Genomic DNA, 23,612 nt, shown 5'->3' on the forward strand with positions numbered 1-23,612 from the left:
TACCTGCTGCAGTCATAACTAAAGTAGGCAGTCACAACAACAACAAAAAAAAATTAGCTTGGAAATTCAATAAGAATGCAGTTTTCAATGTATAATTTAATAATAAGGACTGAATTCTTTTACCCAAAACACTGTAAATGATTGTGGTGGAGGATAAAAAGTACAAGTTGCTTTCCAATAAATAATGGTACCACTAAATGAGTGATCTAATGTGTCTGCTATTCCAAAAGTGCAGGCCAAACATTTGATACTCAAAACTATTATCTTAAAAATGACATATTAGCTTTGGGCTGAATTCCCTCTTATCAGTTTTCAGCCCAAAGACGTAGGGAGGGAAAGTGAACACGTGATTAGGATGGAATGAAAGGACAATCAAATAGGCCTAATTCGGCAGTCCATGCTGGCCCTTTTGTGCCATTCTGAATAAACAGAAAGGGTCAAAATGCCAGTGTAACCGTCACATTCACTGGGAAGGGACTCTCAGCAAGTGCAGTAGCTGCTTCCTTCTGAATATGCAGAAAGGCAGCAGGAAGTGCGGTATCTGATATTTACTTGCATGCTTTGCACTGCTAATAAGTCTGTGGAGACGGCTGCCACCATGAAGGTCAGGCTCGAAAACTGAGTTCAGGTAACATCTAAATTATTTCAAAAGGAAAAGGGGGATTGACAGAGTGTGAAAAAGGAAGAAGTTGACAAACGCTAGTAAAAAGTAGGTTACGTTGTTTAAAGCTTCTTCCAGTTCTCTAAATGCTTAATATCCTTAATAAACAATTTCATATTAGTTAGGTAATGTTGCTACTTCGTTTCCCTTTTAACACTGACTTTTAATTTTTAGTGCTTTTTTTTTTTTTTGAATTGCTTAAGTATCCAATCTCAAAAGCACAATCTATGAGGCTAATGTGTGCTCGCTTGAAGGAAATAAAATGTTTTACATCTCTACCCCTCAGGTATATTTTTTTTAAGAAACACTTCAAAAGAGACATGTATCAGCACCAACTGAAGCCTGCGCGTCTTCAGAGGTTAGCTTTCTAAAAAAATGATTAGCATTTCCCTACCCCTTCCCAAAGAAATACAACCACCAGACAAACCTGACTCCTCTAGAAGTGGAAATTCTGTTACTTAAGGCCATATACCTTATATGAGGACAGTGGGTTCAGACGGGGGATACAACTTTGCAAATGACTTTCATTTTCAATGTACTGGCAAAACTGAAAAAAGAGAAAATTAGTTAAATTAAAAAATAAATTTTTATTATCGTTTATTTCTCTCCGTAATTAAAAGAGAATAAAGAAGGTTTTTGTTCTACCTAACATTCAGAGTGAAGAAAGCTTCATCTGGATAAATTTAAGAGTTAGCATTTTAATATCACTTTAAATATCACCTTAGAATCATCAAAATAAAACAGTTTAAAAAAATTCGTATTTTTCAGTCATGCTTTTAGTTTAGTTTATGCTTTAGTTTACTTGAACAATCTTTTTTCAATTAAAAAAAAAATCACCCCTTAAAATCCCTAGGTTTTATTCCCAGTCTAGGGAATCTCCTAGCTAGGAGATTTTTCAGTAAATTTGTTCTCTGCCTTTTAACGTTCTAGTTGAAAACAGAAATAATTATTCTTACCACTTTCATAAAGATTTTCGGCATCTACTGATTTAAAGTGCTATATGAAAGCTATCCACACAGCCAGGCAATATACCTGAGAGGCCAAGTGCTCAGAACGAACAAATATTTGAATACATGTATTGGTTGAAAATTGTGTTTCAAAATGTGCCTTCTGTGAAAAATTGGGGGGGGGGGGCTGTTGTAATTGAGAATTTCCCAAGAAATATCCCTATTTTAGGAAATTCTGATTTACTGTTTAGTTTGGTTTGGTTTGATTTCACTGAATATATGTTTTGGCTTGTTTTCTTTGTTGAGAACTAACCTTTTGTTTCCTAAAACAGAATTATTCTATTCCCAGATTCAAACTCTTTTCAACAGTAGCCAACCATTCATCTCACCTCTCCCTTTCTCTCACTAGAATGTTTTCTTTTCAGGAGAAACTATAATTTACTGGATCATTCCTCTGAGTGTTGAAAATCTAGTAGGGGAAAAGATCCTTTTCCAATGTTAAGCATAAGCCTAACTTTTGGTTATGTTCAAACTAATGAAATTTAATCATATGCTTGAATTATGTAATTCCATTAATCAGATCTATCCACATTAGCGTTAGTACACTTACTGCATTAGGCCTTAATCTGCTATTTGTGATGCAGACCAAAAAATTACTTTCGTAATTCTGATCCTGCTTGTAACACTGAAGACATAACTCAGCAGAGACTACTAAATTCCCGGCCAGATACTCAGCAGGTAGCAATGGCCTTCAGTCACTGTTCTAATGGGTTAAGCGTGTTGTTTTTGTTGCATTCACGAAGCTGCTGTGTACTATAATTGTTATTTTCTTTACTGAATATTTGAGTGCCACTAGTTGTTGGTCGGTGCAATTTCTTTCAATACATTATGATCAAAATTACTAATTCGGACAAGACACAACTGCATTATAGAATTACAAAGGTGTTGACTGGTTCAAGCAGTGACTAGAGGATCACTAGAGGGAGCCTGCCCTCATTAAAAAACAAAATGGTCAATTCTATTTATTAGAATACTTGAAAAGTCAGAGGTTCCATCGTTTGATTTTGACTGAATTCACTTACTCTTTTCTAAGCTTGTACCTTTATAAATGCACTTAATATGATAGTTCTAGAGACGAAGAAACAAAGGAAGACCAAATCCCAAAAGGAAACTTTGTACTTCAAGCAGCTAGACAAAATTTAGAGTATAAAGTGAATTACTGCACCTTTAATAGGCTAGGATGGTTTAAAAACACTATCAAACGAGTAACTATACTTTTCAGCAGGCCTAATACTTGAGCTAAATACTCTTTTCTCTTTGAATCGCCCCCTCAGTTGAGTCACAGTGAAATTCTGTACCATTTTCTGCAAATTAGACTGTTTTGGCTGGAACTAACTGGACACATATGTTGCCACCTGCTGCACGTTCTTTAGTCTGAAGTTTCATAACAGCTTGATTTGTATCTTTGAACAATTTGTTCATTAGAGAAGGTAGAAGTGGGGAAAGGACAGTGTATCCTTGATAGAGTTTTCCAGTAGTGCAGTTTGGTTTGATTTTGTTTATTCCTTAGGCTGGTAATTTACAGTAAGTTTATTTCCAGGTTGTGCCACAGTATTGAAGGAATATGGAGGTTTATGAGTTAGACTTCTGTAGCTTTATTTCTGAATATATTTATTGATTCAGTGCTGGAAGGAGGTTCCTCCACGTGGTGACATTTTATTCAGGTTGTAAGCTGCACTCTGAATGTATATATGCAGAATTTTTCATATTCTTTGAATACTCACCTATGTGTACAGATGGGTTTGTAATTGTACACAGCGATGCATGCATTAAATGCAAATTTGGAAAGAGCAATTGAACATTTGGCTTCTTTCATTTGCAGGAGACATCATTTCCAGTATGTTGGGTGGAATAGCAACAGTAGAAGTCCCTTTTTGTCTTTAACATGTTTTGTCACTTGTCATCCTTTCTGCTATCTTTCTCACACACACATGCCCTCCTGCCCACACCTCATCCATTCAAGTTAAGCAGCAATAATCATAGTCAGATTAAGAATATTATATAGTAATGATGGCACCCCTGTGAAATTTCATTCAGCTTAAAACAGTTTCTCATTCGTGGTTTCAGTCAGAATCAGTCAAACAGTCCAGGAAGCCTGACCCACGATGTCTCCGTGAATGGAGACTATCAATTTGGATTGCTGTGGCTGGTTATTTGCATTATTCACTATCTATGAAGACTTCTCTCAAGTGCATAATGTATTTTGAAGGTCAAAAAGATGTAGGGTTTTAGCATCATGTTTATTTTTTAGCATCTGTTATTATTTATGAGGGAAGTTTGTGGTAGTTTTGTGCTTCGTTATTAGCTCTTCTGTTAAAATGATTCAGTCATCCTCTCACAGTGTGAACCGTCACAAAAAAAAAGATGTACAAAGGTTGGCAGAAAGTTCACGTGCAAACCATGCTCTTAAAACGGTTGATCTATAGTTTTCAGTAGATCTTTATGAATAATATATACCCATAAGGCAGAAAATCAGTCTGGTCTTATATGAGGTAGAAGTAGGTGATGGCACTACTTATAAAAATATATATGCTTAATGTAACATTAAGGAAAGTAGATTGTAAGCCTTTGGTTCTAATCTGTGATAACTGAATTATGCATGACTGTCTAGCCAGTTTTAAAACAAATTTTTATTTGTAAATACTAACGTTGTTCACTTATTTCCATTTGAAACTCAAGCTTTCAACGACTGCTGTTTTGAAACAATTTGGCCAGTTTGCATTGCAGCTCCTCCCATCATCATATGAGAGTAGCTGTTGCATTTGCAATTGCCTGTGCCTGATAACATTGGAGCTTGTCAAGCCAGGAAATGTTAATCGCGTTAGAGAGTGTCCGGATTACAAACCATGCTGCGGGCCAATACAAGGCAGGGGCCTAAGAACCCGCGACTGAAAACCCAAACTCCCGCCTAACGCTTGTCCAGGCAGGCTCACTTCTGCTTCGGTTGGGAAATGCCTTGTCCCCACACTGCCTCCCCTTTCCTCACTGGTTAGTCTACGATCATAAAAGCAGAAGGCATTCTCCATGCTTATTGGTTTAGCAGAGCTGGGTAATGTAGAAAATACCTTTTCCATTTAAATGACAAGCAGGAGAAATGCAAGTAAACTATGAGAACTCAGATAGACAGACAAAGATATTGGCTTCATGACTGTTCTTTTTTTTTTTTAACATAGTTGAACAGCATTGAAGATTAGACTAGAATTTGAAATATATATTTTTATATCGTACTTTATTTTAGCAGCTTTCTGCACTGTATAAAACAAGATCCCTGTGTCACCTGTTCTTCAAAAAATAAAACTATTTCTACTAATTCCAGGAGGTTATGTTTGATTCCCCAGCTTTAACTTCTACAGAAATCAGTGGATTTACACCCACTTATGCTAGTCCTGACTATGCCCACAGGGCTTACCACTGAAGTTTTCATCCTATTTCTATTATCTATTAATCTAATTTCATCAATGTAAGACATGATGTACAATAAAACAACTGTGCAACAATTTCAATTTTTTAAATCAATGTGTTTTTATTATGAAATATAACATCACCTTCTCTTATTAAGTGGGAAAGAAAGGTGCATTTAGAATCACTGGTGTTGGGGCTCAGCTGAAACAAAAACAATTAGAAGAAATAAGTTCTTTTAATTAAGCTCCTGCCTAATCTGAGGCTATCTGAGGGCACACTATGTTTCTGAGCTGCTGGGGGTTTAACAGCTCTAAACACTGTAAAGGTTTTACTTTAGGACAAGACAAACATGACCCTCCCCCCTAAAAATTAACAAAGAATATCAATTAAAAACATGGAGACTGTTCTGGGAAACTTAAATTCCAAATCCCTCGAGCTCTGAAATGAAGAATAGGGAAATTGCTTTCTCCCTTTGGGTATGACCTTTTCCTTTGAATGGATTCCACAGAATAAAAAGAGGAATCATATTTTATTTAAACAGGAAGCAACTGGAGGCAGTTTGGGGCTCTTGGGAATATTTAACCACATGCTGAGAAAGAAATTGAAAGCCATGACTATTTCAAGGACAGAACTTTAGCGATTTGTGTCTTCAACGTGATACCCAGCCCTCCTGACACTGAGAGCAAAAATAGCATTTATCCTTTTATCGATACACGGCATTACTAATGCAACTGTCTGTGATAATGGCTGGAAAGAGGGACAAAGTTGTTTTCCTGGCCTTCTGCATGGAGTGGGCACTGCTGGTAGGTTCCATTAGAAGCTACATTAAGGTAATTTAATTCCTCCAGCCCATGCTCCATTCACAACTCCTTCTTTCTTCCAAGTTACAGTTTGTTGAATCAATAGCCATTAGAACAAATCAGCCTCAGTGGGAAAACGCCCTTGTAAAACCGGGCTCTGACTCATCGTAATCATCGTAGATCTCTGTTCAAGCAAGAAGTCACATTTGGATTCTCAGCAGAGAGGCAGTCTATTTTCAAAGGAAAACCAAACCCAAAAGCAACACTGTGGAACTGTGCTATCCAAAGAAGAGACTGCCCTGCAAACTAAGGCCTAAAGCCGTTTAAACTTATTTCAGTGTTACTTTGCATTTGCTTCCATAGGAGCAAATACAATCCCCAAAATGCTGAGCTTTCTGGAAACTTAAGGATGTTCGTTTAATAGAATTTTACAGGCCATTAGAAAGGAAGAGCCATTTCTGTCTGTATGTTCTCTTTCTCCATCCATGCTCCTGCAGACTCCTGTCTTATATCTACAGTTAAACATCTCCCAGTCACATTTTTCATTTATTTTAATGTCAGACTATCAATTTGTGACTTTTTGTGGCCTTCCAGAAAAATTAAGCACATTTACACAGTGCTACTCACTTTCATCCCCATTCTCATATAGCAGGATACTAGGATCTAAATCCACTTTTATTCATTCATCATGTTCAAAAGGATGAAAAAAGATGGCCAGAGACACTGCAGAACCCTGTAGGAGAATAAATGGTGCAGAAGGCTGTCAGAATCAAGGATGGATTTATCTTCCCTTGGACAGCAAGAGAAAGCAAGTCTTCTGGTGTGACCCAGGAACAGTCTTCCGTACAGGACAGGAGTTTGTGCTCACTAGGAGCTCTGAAACTCAATGCATACTCTAATCACAGCTGAAAGTGAGTTTTCCTTGTGTACTTTCCCTTGTCTCATCTTTTTTACCAGCTCTAATATAATATGGTATTTTAATCGGTTTTTTTTTCTTACTAATTAATTCAGAGGAGAGTCAAAGCCATGTGGTTCAATGCACAGTAATCAGTATGACATGATTTTCAAGCTGTAATAACCCTGATAATGTGTTATTCATGCAGGAAAAAATCTTACATACCTATTTAGAAATCTTCTGAAATTATGAATCTTTCAGTGTTGCTACTACTCATAAACAGCTCAGCGCTGTAAAGTACATCAATGATCTAATATCGTCTTACATTTTTCTTTTATTTAATATAGGTACATTCTTCAATTCATAACAGACCATATTGTATTACTTTTTAGGATGTTCCAATTATAAAAAATTTGCTAATTTTTACAGGTAAACTATAATAATCACAAATAATTTTCCCTTATTTATTCTTTGTCACACATTATTCATCCATTTGTAATGCTTACATTTTGATGTTAAAGCAGCACAAATAGATGTGATTTTAACCACACATATCACACAGTGCTGAACTTTTTTTCTTGCTAAAAGCTCTTTAAGCACAAGTAAAAGCTGAGCATAATACAAATTACAATGGATGGAAAGCATGAAAGCTTTGTTTTAATATGATTCAAGGCTGAGAGGAATAGTTGATGACAGGGACATAAAAACTGATGGAGACTCGGCTAATTTCAACAAGGGTATGAATGGCAATAAGAAACAGAGGAGATGAACTGAGAGAAGGTCGGACTAAGAAATGTCAGATTGATAGGTTTTTTAGAAGCATTGTGGTAACACTTCAAATCGAGAGAATTCCTCCTCCTTGCCACATATAGTGATATACCTTATTAACCTTGAGCTGCCTATTGGAAATGATCTGGTTTTGAGGGGAAAGACCCAGAACAGCTTGCTCTGAGATGAGCAATATGTCCTTGAATTCTTTGGGACCAACACAGTAGTCTAGCTAGTTATAAGGTAAATGGAAAATGGTAAATATGGTAAGAAAAGATTATATGGTGCAATTACTCAGGGTGGCTGGAGCGAAGGGGTGCCTTGCAATCCTACCTTTTTCTCTCAGTGCACTGCGATGATCACGTCCCCTAAAATGCCTTATCTTCTGTGAAATTCATACAGAACAACTGACAGGTTGCAAAGAGTCATCTCATATAAGAACCATCCATCCCTTGTCCTTTCTTCACACCAAAGACCCTGATACTGCAAAGTCTAACATGTTGTTTTTAAACTCTAAACACAAGGCTTTTTAGATTCCCTGGTGCCTACAGTTAGTCAAACTAAATCTTACTGGGTTCTTTTAGTTCAAGCTAAATGTACATCAAATGTGCACAACTAGGTTGCAGCCTGAAATTAGGGAAGGTGGTTTTTTGGTGATTTAAAACACATTTGTCTTTCAAAGATTCCAGAACAAGGTACATTTCTCTTGCTATCTTCAAAAGAAAAAAAAAAAGCACACGTTGGTGCAAAAATGATATTTGTAAGGCCTGGACAATTAATTGCAGTAGTAGATAGCCTCTCATTTATTTAAACTAACTTCAGATCAGAAACATGATGTGCTTCCAGGTAATATGTTATTGATTTTTTCTTGCGATGGGCAGAGTTTACACCAGAGCAGACAAAATATTTCCTACATGTACGTATGTAAGTTGTGCATAATATCTTTTCAAATTCAGATAACTGATTGTTTCAGTGGTTCCAGTTTTCTGATACCAGATCACATCAACTGTTTTCTTATTGTAATAGTTTTGTCTTAAAATGTTTTCCTTAATCTCAGCTGAGCTGCATTTTTTATGCCACTCTACTGCAGTTGAAAAAGAGCAATCCTTTATCATATACAAAACTTTCATTTTATAGCAATGAATTTATTCAGGATGAAATATAAGTACTGAATATGAAATACATATTGAATATGTAAGAGTTGATATTAGAAATTCTCATGATACCAGCTTCTCCCACTTCCCACCCCTGCACTTTAATATCAAATCAAAATGTTAATGTTAAATCAAAATGATCCAATTATCCCTTGAAGCGCTGGTAGAGTGGCACAAAACGAGGGAGACATGCACAGGACGAGATCCTCAACCAAGGTAAATCCAGGGATTCAACTCGTCTCTGCAGCTTTGTTCCAGCTGAAGAGCTAGCCTACTATTTTTAGCTTTTATGTTTTACCGGAATTTCTCAGTGTTTGAGCTCCTTTCCAAGAGAGTACCAGTTGTTCCATCTGCAGGCAGAACATGTACAGGGCCCGTGTCTCCACTCCCACACAGGCATAAGCTGCTTCTGCTACTGCTCCAATCATCCATCCTTTCAGCTAACTGACAAACCCTCCCAAACTACAATAAGACGGCTGCCTACACATGTGCTGGCTGATTTACTTTGCACAGACCCAACATACCACCTCCACAATCACAGCAGCCTGTTTCAGTGATTAAAAGCTTGAAAGAACAGCCACGAGCAGGGTTCATGTTCCAAAGCATCGATATTTCAATGACTGAGGAAGAGCAAGCTTTATGCAGAGATTCTTCTTTTTCCTGTGATATATAATTTCTTCAGGGACTTCCCTAGAAGAAGGTTAATAAACCATAGTTATAATAAAAGTTGCACCTCCTCCCACACAGTATATGCTGCATTGCCATCAGGGAGGCTGCTTCATAAGTTTGTTACATAATCAAGTAATTCTTAAGTTAGGCTGAGTGATTTTACTGGAAGTTTCAGCATCCAGAGATGACACAGCTGCATGAAGAGTTTGATTATATTGTTTTCAAACATCCACCCATCCTGCTTCTGACCAGCTTCCTGTGGTTTTTAATCCATGCACCTATAGTGATCGGGTTTCTAGATGTCTGTCAACATGGAGTGCCTCCACCTGAATGTTAGGGCTGTTAATTCTTATTTTGGTAGCAGTGGGATGGGCTGGTCAGAAGTGTTTCAGAAGAACCCTATTGAACTTGAGTCCCCACAAGGCAATGGCTTAACTCATAAATAGCTGTAACTCTTGTGAGAAGCATGAGACACTTTAAAAGAACCTGGGATGGATAACTAAAACTGCAAGCTCCACAAGAGGAGCCAAAGTCCATGATGGAGAGATCCTAACAGCAAAATTGTATGTAGTAACCCACAGATCCAGACTGGGCTGAATAGGAATTTCCAAGCTGCTCGGAGCCTAAGTTAGGTATTCAGGTATTTTGGAAAATACTGATTTACCCTGATTTTGCTGTATTTGCCATATCATGTCATTCCTAATATCTTCGAAAATCGAGAACCAAGTGGCCTGAAGCTGTTATTTAACATGTGGATCTTTTTTTTTTTTTTTTTCCCTTCAGGGCTCCAGTTTCACCGTGAGTGTAGTTCCTCTTCTAAGAATTTAAGAGGGAAGCTATTTCCACACCTCTTATCTGGATTTAATTGTTTTTCACACTCAGGGAAACACTGATTTACAGAACGGTATATTTTTAATTTTCTTTTGACTGTGAACTTCACAAACAATACTGTGGTTCCCTACCTTGGGGCAATGAGTCATCAGAAGCGGCTGGAAGAGTGAAATGATTACTTTTAAAAGCACATTTTTAACTACAGGAGGAAATAACTTTCATTATCATTAGATTGGCAAAGTACTTGAAGGTAATAGCTCCATCAGGCAATTTTTTTCCTAGTCCTTATGTCAGAAAATAAAAAAATGCTCTTTTTCCAAAACACTCTTCACAGCAGTGGAAAGTTAGATGGAAGGGCAAGTTGCAGACAATGTCAAAACAAAATAAACGTTGAAGAAAATAATAAGTGAATAAAAAGAGAGCAGGAAAGGAAAAAAATCCCATAGGATACATTAATTTTAAATGGTATTTTTTAAAGATGCTTATTGGACCACAAACACAAAGAAACCCATTTAAAACATTCTAATCCATGTCAAAGGCAGAAATCGCTTGAAAACATTACTGGTAAAGGCTGTACACCTACCATTTCAGGTAAGAAATTATTTTTAATAATGTGTATAATCAGGAAGGGAAAATTTTTTACTGTAGTGCTTTCTATAAGATCTAAAATTACATAAGTTAGGATTGCCTTAGGTGTTTTCATCTGCAATCTGCCACTTCAAATACCAGTGGCTGTGGCCATCTCTGGCAATGAACTCTCTTCAATCCTGGATTAGTTTCTCTATTCAGGCAGCCTGGTAAGCAGCAAGAGAGCCCAACAGTAATATATCATTAGCTGCACAATAGTGATGGGACGTTTTTAACTAACAACTCAAAATCAAAGTATCCTGTATAAAGAGAGTATGTGTAAGTTGCATATCAAATTTGACAATGGGTAAAGAAGAATATTCACATTTTTGATACGTTCAAATCGGTGTCCAGTGATGTGTTTGACATGAACAACCTTCCAATGTTTGGAGCTAGGCTGAATGCCAAGAGATATTTTGAATCAGGTAGTTTATGCACCCACATAAGCCATCTGTAATCCAACTTGATTCAGATGAAATACAGGCTTTTGTTAACTTGTTAGCATGAATACACCTTGGTATTATGCAGCCATATATGGCGGCCTTGCAGTAGGCTAAGGTTTCTCTACTAGTTTTCATGACTAGTTTTTATAACAGTCAATCCTAAACCTATACTTGTGGCCACCTTCTCACAGAAGCTGAAAAGAGAGTTGCCAGTAACAGAGTAGGCCAAATCATCTGTATTAATTACACTGTCATTGCTTCCTCGAGTAGCGAGCATCTGCCAAGATCTGGCCAGAATTGGGGTGCTCCCTTGGCAGAGTTTGCCAAAGGAATGCCAAAAGTTGAATTAGGATAGAAAAATTCATACTTAATATAAATTTCAAAATATATTAATTCTTCTGACCCTTTTAATGTGAACAATGATCCAGGCAGCATGATATGTAAAATAGTATTGGGTGTTGGTCTCACTGGCTGCCTCCACATTGTATCTGAGCTGTTCATTCCAAGGAGAAACCTGACATTTCCAAAACTATTTCATCCATATTTTCCTTACAAGTGGCCTAAAATGAAAATGTACTTAGGCTACCACCAGTATACCTCCAGTGACCCTTGCAACAACACTCTCAGGCCCTTTCCAGGTTTTCTGGACTGCCCGATGTCCCTGGTGCACCAGTGCAGCAAGGGAAGAAGCAAAGAACCAGGCGTCGTCCCTCGGCAGGCAGGTCCCATGCCAGAGCACTGCAGCACAGCCATCTCGGCGAGTCCCACTCCCTACCGCCTTCCCTCAGATCTCATCACGGGCCGCTCCTTGTGCATTGCAAATAACAAGAGTTATTGTAATCCAAACTCATGTGATGCACATATAATAACATATGGCATAAGTAAATTTGAATATGACTCAGGAAACAGTGTGGAATAGGCCTAAGTTAGCCTTGGCCAGCTCGTGTCACTCTCAGTCATACTCACATCTTTACTTCCGAAATATTTTGATTCACTTTAAGAGGACTAGCTAAGTTTTAAAAGTGTTGCTCATCTGAAGTAGCCATACTTTAACCTGCAGAAAACTTTCCCAGCTTTTGATTGCAATAAGAAGAAGATTTTAACCCAGATATTCAGTACTTGTATATATGCATGCTCTTCAGTATAGACATTTATGTTTCTAGTATGCTGTTCACACCATATAAGAAAATACTTGTATATTTTCCAGGATATTTCATTTCACAACAGTTGAGCTTAATTATATTGAGATTGTAAATCAGGCCCATTGACAGTCACTATACATCCCAGTATATCAAACTTCCCACCCAAGCAGAAGGCTTCAAAGCCTTTGATTTGCTGTGTGGTTAACAGTGGAATGAATCAATATCTACTGATAACATTTACTGCAGGAGAAATAGTATGATTAAGTGTCTTTTAGCTTCAGCAGATCTAATTGTTTTCTCTGTCTCTCACTATTCCTGCTCAGTGTAACAAGGCTGACAAGGTTTAATTGTTCTGTGCATATCAAATTCATCAGTCATAGCTCTGAAAATATTACTTATTGAGTGCAGTGAGTGTTATTGGCATAGCAGAAAGTATAGCCTGCAAAGTTCATGGGGGAGGAGCTGCAGGTGGGAAGAATCTTCTTCTCAGGGTTTTGAACTGCATGAACCACTAGACAGAGAAGATAGACCCTTAACTTGAGGAAGACTGTCACGTTTAGTATCTAAAATTTAAGTAGATGTGAGGTGTACTGGATTCCCTTCTGTATCTCCTCGAAGCTCACTTTCTGAGTAACAGCAAATTTATAAGTATATGCTCAACCATCAAAAATGCAAATTGTAAGGCTGAAAACATTAGTAGGAAATCGTTTGTTGTAAGACTACAATTTTGAGACCACTGTACAGCTAATACAACACACATTTTTGGTTGACTAGCTGCCGATATTTCAGTCACTGCTACTCTTCACTGGGTTAGAAAAAAAATATTTCCTTCTTATATGTGTTATAATTTGATACTGAACACAGGATTGGCACTGAAGATTTCAGATATAGGTTCTTTCTTTGTGTTGTGTCTCCTGCATTGAAATAACAGGGAAGGGAAGGGAAGGGAAGGGATGGGAAGGGATGGGATGTTATGGAGTGCTCAGGAGACCGGTCATACCCTTATGCTTCATTTTACTGATTTATCTTTAAATCAGGCAAACTGCTTTAATTTTGCCAAATAAGTGTCTTGTTAATAACTAAGCTGTCACTCATCTGCTTTTTTTTTCATTCTTCTCACAAAATCAACCAGTTTGCTTTTGTTTTTCTCTTCTCCCCATGGGGGACTTATACCAGTCATCCCCCCCCTCTGACTAAAGGAAGCAACTGGAGAGAAATGCTAGCTCTCATCTTCACTTTCTGGGCAACCTTTGCCTGCTCTAGTATTTTCAATGCTGTTTCAGGCTCACCTGGCTTTTTGTTCGTGAGCTGCCTGTTCCCAGGACCATGCTGGACAAATTCAACCGACTTTTTCTCTTTCTTGGGCATTCCACCTTCCAGTTTGGCTCTTCACAGGGCACCTGCAGTTCTTACCTCCTTGTTACTGTGGTGACCAAGTTTTGATATGTTAGAAAAGAGAAATCAATATCTAGTAGAATCGGGAGAGTCTTGCTGGCTGTTTTTCATCAGGAGGATTCAATTATTTTGTTTCCTGCACTGTTTAAGATATCCTGCAGAATAAAGCTGGTTGATAAGAAGGTATAGTCAAGTTAATTTTACCTATAAAAGCTATTGAAACACTTTTTTATCAATAAATCTGGCTATATATGTTAGAGCCTTTTTCGAAGAAAAGCATTCTTTCTTTTTGCTCTTCCTCTTCCTCTTTTCTTTTTATTTTATTTTATTTTATTTTATTTTATTCTATTTTATTTCATTTTATTTGCTTTAGTTGTGGGATGATTCATTTACCTATACCTCCAAACTGTCTCTTGATTTCTCCTTATCCTATACCCTCTGGGCAAATGCATGACAGAAGAAATAGATATTGTGTTGGACTAAAATTCAGCTCTAGTGAGACAGTTCTCCCCACGAGGCAAAGCACTGTTATGTGTCACCCTTTTCCCATCCACACTTTGCCTACAGAAATAAGCAGTATTGATAAGTGTCATGCCACTTTATACTAAAAATGAATGCAGTGTGAAACCTATTTCTTTCTTCATACTTTCTCCTGAGAGATGGGGATACAGTGCTGACCAGCGGGGAGAGGTGCTTTCATGCATGTTTATTTTGTGTGTCATGTGTTCTGAGATGTGAGATATTTTTACAAATTGAAAAGATTAATTACACTACCTTCTACCTCTGTCTTCCAGAAAAAGGAACAACAGCTCCAATAAGATGTTCCTGACAGCAGTTGTTGTTGCTAATTCCTTTCGGATTCCTATTTTTTTCTCCTCTAATTTATTCCACCACATGGTGACTGTTTCCACCAGGATTCTCTCTGTGGACTTTTATGGCAGTAGGCTGTGGAGGTACAAACTATTTATTTCCTTTCATCACTTCCTTCAGCCATAAAGTGGCAAATTGCAGTCTTGAATGTGCCTGGAAGGGCATTTGATAGTTTCATTTCATCTGCCCCATGGTTTGCCAATATTTTATAGCTTTTGCTGTCCTGTATATTCATTCTAATATTATACAGTCTTTACAGTGCATCATGTCTGTTTTTGTAATTAAATTGTTATACCATTAGTATATATAAACTGCATTTTTGCTTACTTATGTCTTTGAATAATTCATCTCAGAGCATTATGCTTCCTCTGTGCCAAATGCTAGGAAATTACGGTTTTTAAAGCTTAGAAAAATAGCTAATTTTGAAGAAAATAAAAGGAAAAATGCCAGTTTTCTCAATTATAGCTATAGTTCTAAACATTTTTAAAAGGAATAGAATAAGCTTGAAATGTGAACCTAATCTGAACAGAGTAGAGATGAGTTTTTTTCCTGAGCATGTAAAAATTGTTTTTGATGCTGTAAGCTTTTCAAAATTTAACACTCATTGTGAAAAGAAGTATACTCCCTCTGAGCATATCCATTTGACTCAATGGAATTTGTCTACTGATTTCAACACTCTGTATATTGCAAGCATATTTATTCAGGTGAGATTAATTGGGTGCTGGCTGTGGGTTTTCAAAGTGGGTGATTTTAAAATCATGTTATAAAACAATAAAGAACCGAGGGTAGTTCAAGTGAAACCGTAATCTGAAAATTAAAATAGCTGATTTGCTTATTCACTCCACATTGAACAAATTAATTTTGCATAATTTTAAAGACACAGCAAAAAAATTCACTTAAATTGGATCCAAATTTAATGAGCATAATGAACTTCCAAACTTGAATGAGGATATTTTTTCTAATGCTTAAAGCTGCACTGTTATATTATTGGCCCAAAAAGAAATCAAGAACTGTTCAGTGAAGTTTTCTAAAGTCACGGTGGAGATACATAGGTGAAAGAGAGATCAAATGTTAACCTCAAGTTTTCTTATGAAACACCAACCTGGAGTAATCTACACTTTTCATAAGACAGAGGTCTTTACCAATAGAATTCTCTTCATTTACTTGTGTAACTTTGATGAAATGTAGACTCTACTGTAGAGATGTCCACATCTGGGCTGGGTGCAAAGACAGCTTTTATGGCCAATGGGCAGAAGAGGCAGCTGTGCAGTGCCCCTCATCTCACTTATAGACTATAATGACTATTATAGGCAAGCTCTGCTGCATGCCAGAAATTCCTATTTCTGTCTGCTGTCTGTAGAGGAGATCCAGATCACCAGCTCAGATGTCTGTACAGCAGGCATGTAAACTTGGGTGAGCTGAACCATATTCTTTCACTGTTACCTAGACCTACAGAGTAACACTTACATTCTTTAAATCAGTGTGCCTCATATGTTTTAGCGTTTGTCGTGGATCTCTTTATTCTGCTTTCTTCATTTATGATTTAGCCTTTGCTTCTTAACTTCTTTTTTTGGTTTCCTACTATTATTACTGAAATCTAGCTGCTTAGTAAGACAAATTCTTAGAAATGCTTAGGAGGACAGTTACTAGAAAAGATACTATAAAATATATGTTGTTTTATTGGTCTGAACTGACTATTTTTTTAATTCTCACAAAACTTATATGCCAAAGTGCATAAGATGAAAATATGGGAATATCTTAGGAAACATAAGGCCATTGAACTATCTCTGTATAAATGGATGAAACCATGTCAAATTTATAGAAAAAAAAAAGAACCTATTGATTTCATAATCATTTGCTGACTAATTTGTCCCCTTTCTTGCTAAAACTGGGAACAGATACTTATTGTTTTAAAATTGCAGTAGCACAATAGCAATTTTTTCAGGCCCTTCACTTTCCAAAGGTTGATTGGCTTTTCAAGCTGTGCCCACTCATTGATCCCAGCTCTGAAACATGTCAGTAAATATAAATTCCTGGTCAAAACACTTCTCTTGACTTATTCACTTTAAGGGAAATTAAACACTGTATTCAAAAGAAGCTTCACAAGAGGAATGAGTTCTACCTGAAGTGTTCATTAGTGTATGCAGCAAGCCCAAAAAAAAAAAATAAATAAAAGCGAGAAGACCTGAATCTTTCCATTGCAGCAAGCTATAACAGCTCTGTGCAACAAGCTATAGCAGCCCTCTTCGCTAATAAAGATGGCATAGGCGGGAAACTGTAAAAGTAGAAACGATCCCTTGGAACACTAATGACTGTGCAGGTAATAGCTGAAAAATGAGCTTCACCAAAACACTAGGTGGTATCAGAATTAGTCCCAAGAATACCGACTGCATAACAGTTTGTTCCACAGTTCCATCCACCTAACACTGCTGTGAAAAGCAGCTTTTGAACTGCTTCGGGGACGAACTGAGACAGGCTGTCCAGCACTATTATTGCTGACAAATCTAAGCCTTGCTTTTTACTTGGAGAGGACCATGCGCTAAAAGCAGTGGCCATGCTCAAGCCCTTTCATAAACAGGGCAACATTCCCAAACAAGGATTTCAGCCAGTGGAAATCTAATATCCAACAAGTTTCAGGCCCAGCCTGATGCAAACAGAAGCGGGTGCTGTTTCTGGACAGCTGCAAGTACATGAATTCTACACAGACTTACAACAGGTACTTCTGGAAATATGCTCAATATGTTTAACAATAAGCTAAATTCCTGATGTAATTTAGGAATGGCTCATATGCTAGGCCTTTTTTTTTCCTCTTCAGTGAGACAGAGGCCTTTTTCAATGACAAGCTTGTTTAGCACAGGTTTCAAAGTAATTAAATATTTTTGTTGTGGAGACATCTGATCAAAAGATTAGTGGGGATGATTTTGCTCGGTTCTTTTGCTGCTTCTTCCACAGGAGAGATTTTCAAAACATTGAAGTCTTTCTTTTTAGAGATAGTGATACTTCTCTGCTAACACAGGATAAATGAACTGCACTCTATTAGCAGTACATTCATCCCGATGCACTTCTGTGCTATATGAATCATGTAACTTTAATAGACGACTTTCTCATTTCTCTGCTATGGTTTATTGTGAGTACATCTTAGATATGCCAGTTTCACAGTCTGACGTGTATTCTTAAGCCATTGAAAAGTAAAGTTAGGGACGTCATGTATTTACTCAAAATATTCAGCATAAACATCAGAGGAGCAGCGCCGAGAGGCAGTTCCTGAGCCACTGTTGACGCAGGCAGGGAGCTTCCCGGACTCAGAGGAGCAAAGCCACAGCAACACTTGCCTGGGTGATTTAAAGGATATTCTGTCTCCTAAACAAAAATGTCAGCTGCACTGAAAATCATTCCAACAGAAAAGGGAAGCAAAGTAACTTTTGGTCCCATATTTTATTATCTTTAATTTTGATCCTATTTTCACAGTGGCCTTATTTTCTCTTGTTTTGCTCTCTTCTTATCAATATGACCAAATAACTTTATACTTTATATATTGTATAAGGTGTAAGGTATAGATCAGCTTGAGCTGATCAGCTCTTTACACTACTTTCTCAGCTCCATGATGTAGATTTGTTTGCTGACCAGTTCCTGTTTCTATAGCATTAGACTTTTAGCTTGTTCTTAGCATATCTTGCGATGTTCATTCATCCAGATCAACGTCACAGTCAATTAATTTATTATATTTAATAAATCCCATAAATTGAATTCTCTACTGAAGTTACCATTCTGCTAGAACTACATCTAGATCTGTTAGCGAAAGCCTGGTAGAAGTCCCAAAGGAGTCTTGTTTCAAGGTCCTTTCACCCTCTGCCTACTAAAGGAAGTTATATGTAAGTTAACACTTCCTCCACCTTTCCTAGATCTCTGGCCAAGCCTAAAACATTTGTCATATACTCATTCAGTGGTATTTTCCCTCATAGGTTCTCCTGCCACTCCAAAATCACAAGATTGGAAGGGATATTTCCTAAGAATTAGAGGATCAAACACAAGAGTTCTACACTGATTAAAAAATCAAAAGTTCACATCTCTAAGCATTACAAGAAGACCTTCTTTACTGCACATAGGGATATTTCAGAGCGTCTCAGAACAAGAAATTCAGTACACAGCAATTGAGCAGTATAAGTGCAGGGCAAACACATCTGAAACCCTAGCTGCAGGTCTCAGCTTCGCAACCCTTTTGGCTTGGATGATGTTGCCTAAGTATAATGCAAGGCAAAATGTAGTCTTCTGCAATGAATAGTCAAGAGCCAAGAAATGCCTTCTAATCCATGTGCAATGAAAGTTTTTGTTAGCCTCCGAGATCATCAAAGGCACTGTCTGAAGAACTTCATGACTGCCTTATTATTAATGTTTTTAAGGGTGAGATTCACTGTAATTATTTTAGGAAATCCTATTTCTGATGGCAGCATCTAAAGAGATCTCTATTGTAATATTTCTGACTGTGAAATTTTTCTAGGAATTCATGAAGTATCACGATGTTCTTCTTCAACGTATAGAAGAAATCAGATAAACTTACAGTTCGACTCCTTAGAAATCAAAGTTACAGCAGCCTACAATTTGGCCCAGAAAGCTACAATGCCTGGAAAAGACACATAAGTTTCCACTTTTCTGCATTAAGGATGAATCACTTTTCTTTGTTTTAGCAGTAATGCTAAAATAAAGAATAGAGAAGGTATATGCCAAAGGCGAGGAGAAGAAGGAGGACTTGAATCATTTTGAATTGTTGAAGAGCTCAGTTTAATCTGAAAAAAATATTTCAGCAGTCTGCAAATGAATGAGCCATAGAGGAGGGGAAGCCATACTTTTTATATTAAATCAGTCCATTCATTTAACAGTTGGATGTGTTGATAGCTGAATTGCCATCTGCCATATAACCAGATGTTTTCCATCCATGTTTTAATGAACCTTATTTTTCTAATCAACTTTGTACAGAGCAGAAATCTGCTTTTAAGAAGCGCGGCATTCTCCTTACATTGCACTACGTTGGCCTGACAAAATTGCAGATTAGCTTATCAAATTAACGTGTTTATGTGACTGATTTTCCTTTTACGGTGTGAAACGCACCCTTGCTTATCCAAGGATTCTCTCCCATCCTTTTAAAGATGATGTAGTGACACTGAAGCCTTTTCTAAAGCAAGGCTGTGGCAATCCATGTGCAATTTGAGTAAGAGCAGGCAGATATCGAAATAATTACCTCCTGCTATTACCCATGGGCTCTCAAGTAATTACCTGTTTCCATTACCATTTTATTTGATTCACTAATTACCTTCAGAAATGCTGGTTGGATGTCCACCATCTGAAAGGATTACATTCAAATTAGCCAGCAAAGATCTCTCTTAGCTGTCAGCATGAAATTATAATGCTATGTGGTGTATATGAATGGTAAAGCAATAAAAACTTGCATGCAAGTCCTCTAATTTTCATTTGTTAAAAGTCACAGAAAGTGACATAGATTCACTGGCAGGGGAGAGAACAGAGTGATGCCTCCTCTTACATGGGTGCTGATTATGCAAGCAGGCTGCTGTGGAAGGATATCTATGTCATTCAGGTCTGGTTCGTTCCACTAAGGGCTATATGAGCACACTGGAAAACAGTTCATTGAAAGACTGGCTTCTGAGATGTATATATTTGATGGATTCTATTTTATTGCATTCTATGTTTACTATACTATGTAGTATAATACCACTGACTGTTTTAATACCATTAATGTGAACAAACTAATCTATTCTCTCCAAAATGTGTATCTTTCACAAAACACTTCGGTTAATCGGTGTTTAGTGTCTGTATGTGTAGGTGAAAAATGCACTGTCGGAAAGCCTATGCAGATAATACAAATGACAAAAAATATTTTGCAGTACATTAGATGATTGCCTTTTAGACTTATTCACAGATTTAATTATTCTTCTATATTATAGGAATAAAGCATCTCCCTCACTAATAGGTAATAGAAAAGAGATTTTTTTTTGATCCCTTAAGATGAGAACTCACCACAGGTTTTCAACAGGTAAATATTTTAGAAAAGCAGGGTCAATGTGGTCCACCTGGTCTTTTGGTCTTATCATGGTTATGTATCTACCTGTGCTCCTGCTCCTTTTTATTGCCCATGAGTGGATTCTCCTAATGTTTAGCATCAGGCACATATTTATGTGGTAAAATACAAGGATTTTTTCACTTTTCTGCTGGGCCTCAAATTCCTCACCAGATGCCAGCAGCTTTGGGAAGTGCTGACCACTTCCAGTAAAACCTGTACAATTTTTTTCTCAGCTAGTTCTTCATTTGCAAAAGCAGAGGAGTTTTGAAGTTGGCAAAGATACTGACTAACGTAGGCTGAGTTTGGTGAATGCTATCAGCCCTAGGGTCACAAACACATACAGAACTAACAGAAGTACCTAAAAGGTTAAAATAGTTCATTGCACAGTTCCCCAAATTAAAACTTTTGAGTTTTTTTTTCAAACTCTACACAAAAGAAATCTAAAGCTCAGGAAAAGAAGTTGAGACAATTAAATAGTGTAGACCACTTCTGAGTTATGTGAAAGAATCGAATTCACTGAATTAGGATTCCTCCCAAAGTTAGATCACTGATTTGAATTTGGGGCTGCCATCTCCTTGCTAGCTGAATACCTTAACTGCATACTTAGTATATACTAGAACAAGCCTCCACTCCTCTTAAATAAATCACTATTAATTGGAACAGAAAAAAAAGAGTGAATTACATTACAAACTAGTGATTAGGTCATCATTTGGGAAAGAAGAATCTAAGATTACGCTAAGGTTTGGCTATAAATAAATATTTATGCCAAACAGAAAGTTTCAAATACTCACTATTCAAAACCCAGGCTCTCAGTCTTCTAACACAGCAAATTAGAGACCCTACTGGCAAAGTCTGAGAGCCAGGTTGAAGCCCAGTGCATGAATTGGAAAGAGGATAAATGGGATTCCAAGTCTGCTGTCTCCCAGGTGAATGCCATAGCTTTACAGCATAAGGGAACCATCTTTGACTCTTTGATCTTGTGAACACTGCCCTTGTAAATCTAACTATTTAAAGGGAGATTAAAAGTCGTGAAATTAAAACAAAACTTATCATTTGACTCAAAAAACCCTACAGTTTGTTTTAACCTGGTTAACCTTCCAAAGAGATGCAAATATTTCTGATTGACTTCTCAACCTCAACCCTATTTTATTTTTCAGTTCAAGCACTGAAAGGAAACAACATTCACACAGCTCTTTAACCAACATCCTCCTGTAAATGAAATATTTGTGTAGAATAGTTGAAGAAAAGCAGCAAAAAAGGCTTTAGATCAGCAAGCTGCCTGCACATTTGTTCAATTTCATGTAGTCTTATGCTAAGCTATCCCAGGCTTTCTCATCAGTTCACAGGACAGAGACTAGTGTGGTCTAGGACCATTGTGACTGCCAAGATCCAACCTGATTTCGTTTACAGTTTGCCCTAGCAGCCTTCTTTTAGCACCTTTGGCCTTTTCTCACTTCATGTTGGCTGTCTAAAATTTAGGCATCCTTTAGCTTACATTTTGTCATCGGAGAGCGGTGACCACCTCGCTAGAGAGATTCACATTGACGAATCTTACTCCCTGGTGTACTGCACACCTGCCTTAGGGTGATTTAACTAACTCACCTATTGCAAGTCTCTAATTGACTCTAGCGGTAGCTAGGTAAGTGGCTAACACTTGACACAATTTTTAGACAACCAAATTTAAGTGAACTGAATTCTTTCAATCTTGGTAACTTAAAGAGTGCACTCACTCTGTAAGGGAAACATTAATATGTCCCATATTGCTCAACCACTTTTTCTCTGAAAAATGATGCACACAAGATGGGAGGTGGCCATAAACAGTGCTCCAGCTCTTGGGTACCCAAACAAAGGTGGTCGCAGTGGATTATACCTATGCAGCTAGGCTAGATCTGACTAGGTCTTCCTTGCTGACAAACATCATGAAATCACCTCAGCGAAATAAACTCATTCTGTGCAAATTGTTTTAATCCCTGATTTGGAAAGAGAAGTATTTAACTTGCACTTTCAATCTAAATGTAGAGGTACTGATTGCTGGAATTGTCACGTACGCTGTGAAGATTTTTTTTGTGGCAGAAGGCACATTTTTAAGATTGGGTTAGATCATCCTGGAACAGTCCTTCTGAAATCTTCTGAAATCAACGATAGTGTTGTCTTTCGCTTCAGCTGACCTAGGACTTCATTCCTTGTGAACATCATTCTTTTTTTAAAGAATTTTATGAAACAGTGATTTGCTTACAATAGTCTTTACCTGTAAACATGACTTGAAAGTGATATTGAAAAGCACTATAAACTAAAGAATATTATACCTGAAGAGATTTTATTTATATGAAAAGAGTTGCTAACTGTTTTTCAGGGGTTACAGGGAGGGTATAAAATAGTTAAGTCAACATTCTGCTGTATTTTAAAGTAAAATACAGTGTCTATGATAAGGATTATCAAGAATGTGGTTTTAATGAGTTTTCCTCAGTGATATCCACATGTAGAAGTATACTTACCTGTAGAACAAGGACTTACCACCACATCATCAGGGCTATTCTTGATCCAAAAAGTCATTCTAAGGAAAGCAGACAATAAAACCTCTCCACAAAGTGTCAGATGAGGCCATGCTGCTACCCCTTTCTCATGTAGCCATCTTTTTCCCTCCCTGTTTTGCTTGCTTTCTCCCCTTTTCATTTTCTCTCTGGAAGATTCTTTACTCTGGAAGAGTTAGCTAGGGAAAAATTTCAGAAAGTGATCTGAGATACCTGATTCCAGGAAAAGATCTTCCAGGCCCCAGGCAAGGTAGCAGGGTCACATTCATTGCAGAGAAAAGATCAGAACGACTTAGCCAGATGTTTTCCACAGGCAAAAGACTAAAGTCTGGGTCCAATAATGA

General features: G+C 37.4%; 1 long non-coding RNA gene across 2 annotated transcripts in view; it reads left to right on the top strand.

Moving 5' to 3' along the window:
* Window positions 1–565: 565 nt before the first annotated feature.
* Window positions 566–23,612, top strand: part of LOC138066550 (uncharacterized) — a 123,644-nt gene continuing 100,597 nt past the window's right edge. The window contains exon 1 of one of the 2 annotated variants that reach the window (XR_011139862.1): window positions 566–628. This is a non-coding gene — a long non-coding RNA (uncharacterized lncRNA). The remainder of the gene's footprint in view (window positions 629–23,612) is intronic. The other variant, XR_011139863.1, reaches the window with a different exon arrangement.

The sequence above is a fragment of the Struthio camelus genome, chromosome 3 (assembly GCF_040807025.1).
Source record: "Struthio camelus isolate bStrCam1 chromosome 3, bStrCam1.hap1, whole genome shotgun sequence".
Lineage (NCBI taxonomy): Eukaryota > Metazoa > Chordata > Aves > Struthioniformes > Struthionidae > Struthio > Struthio camelus.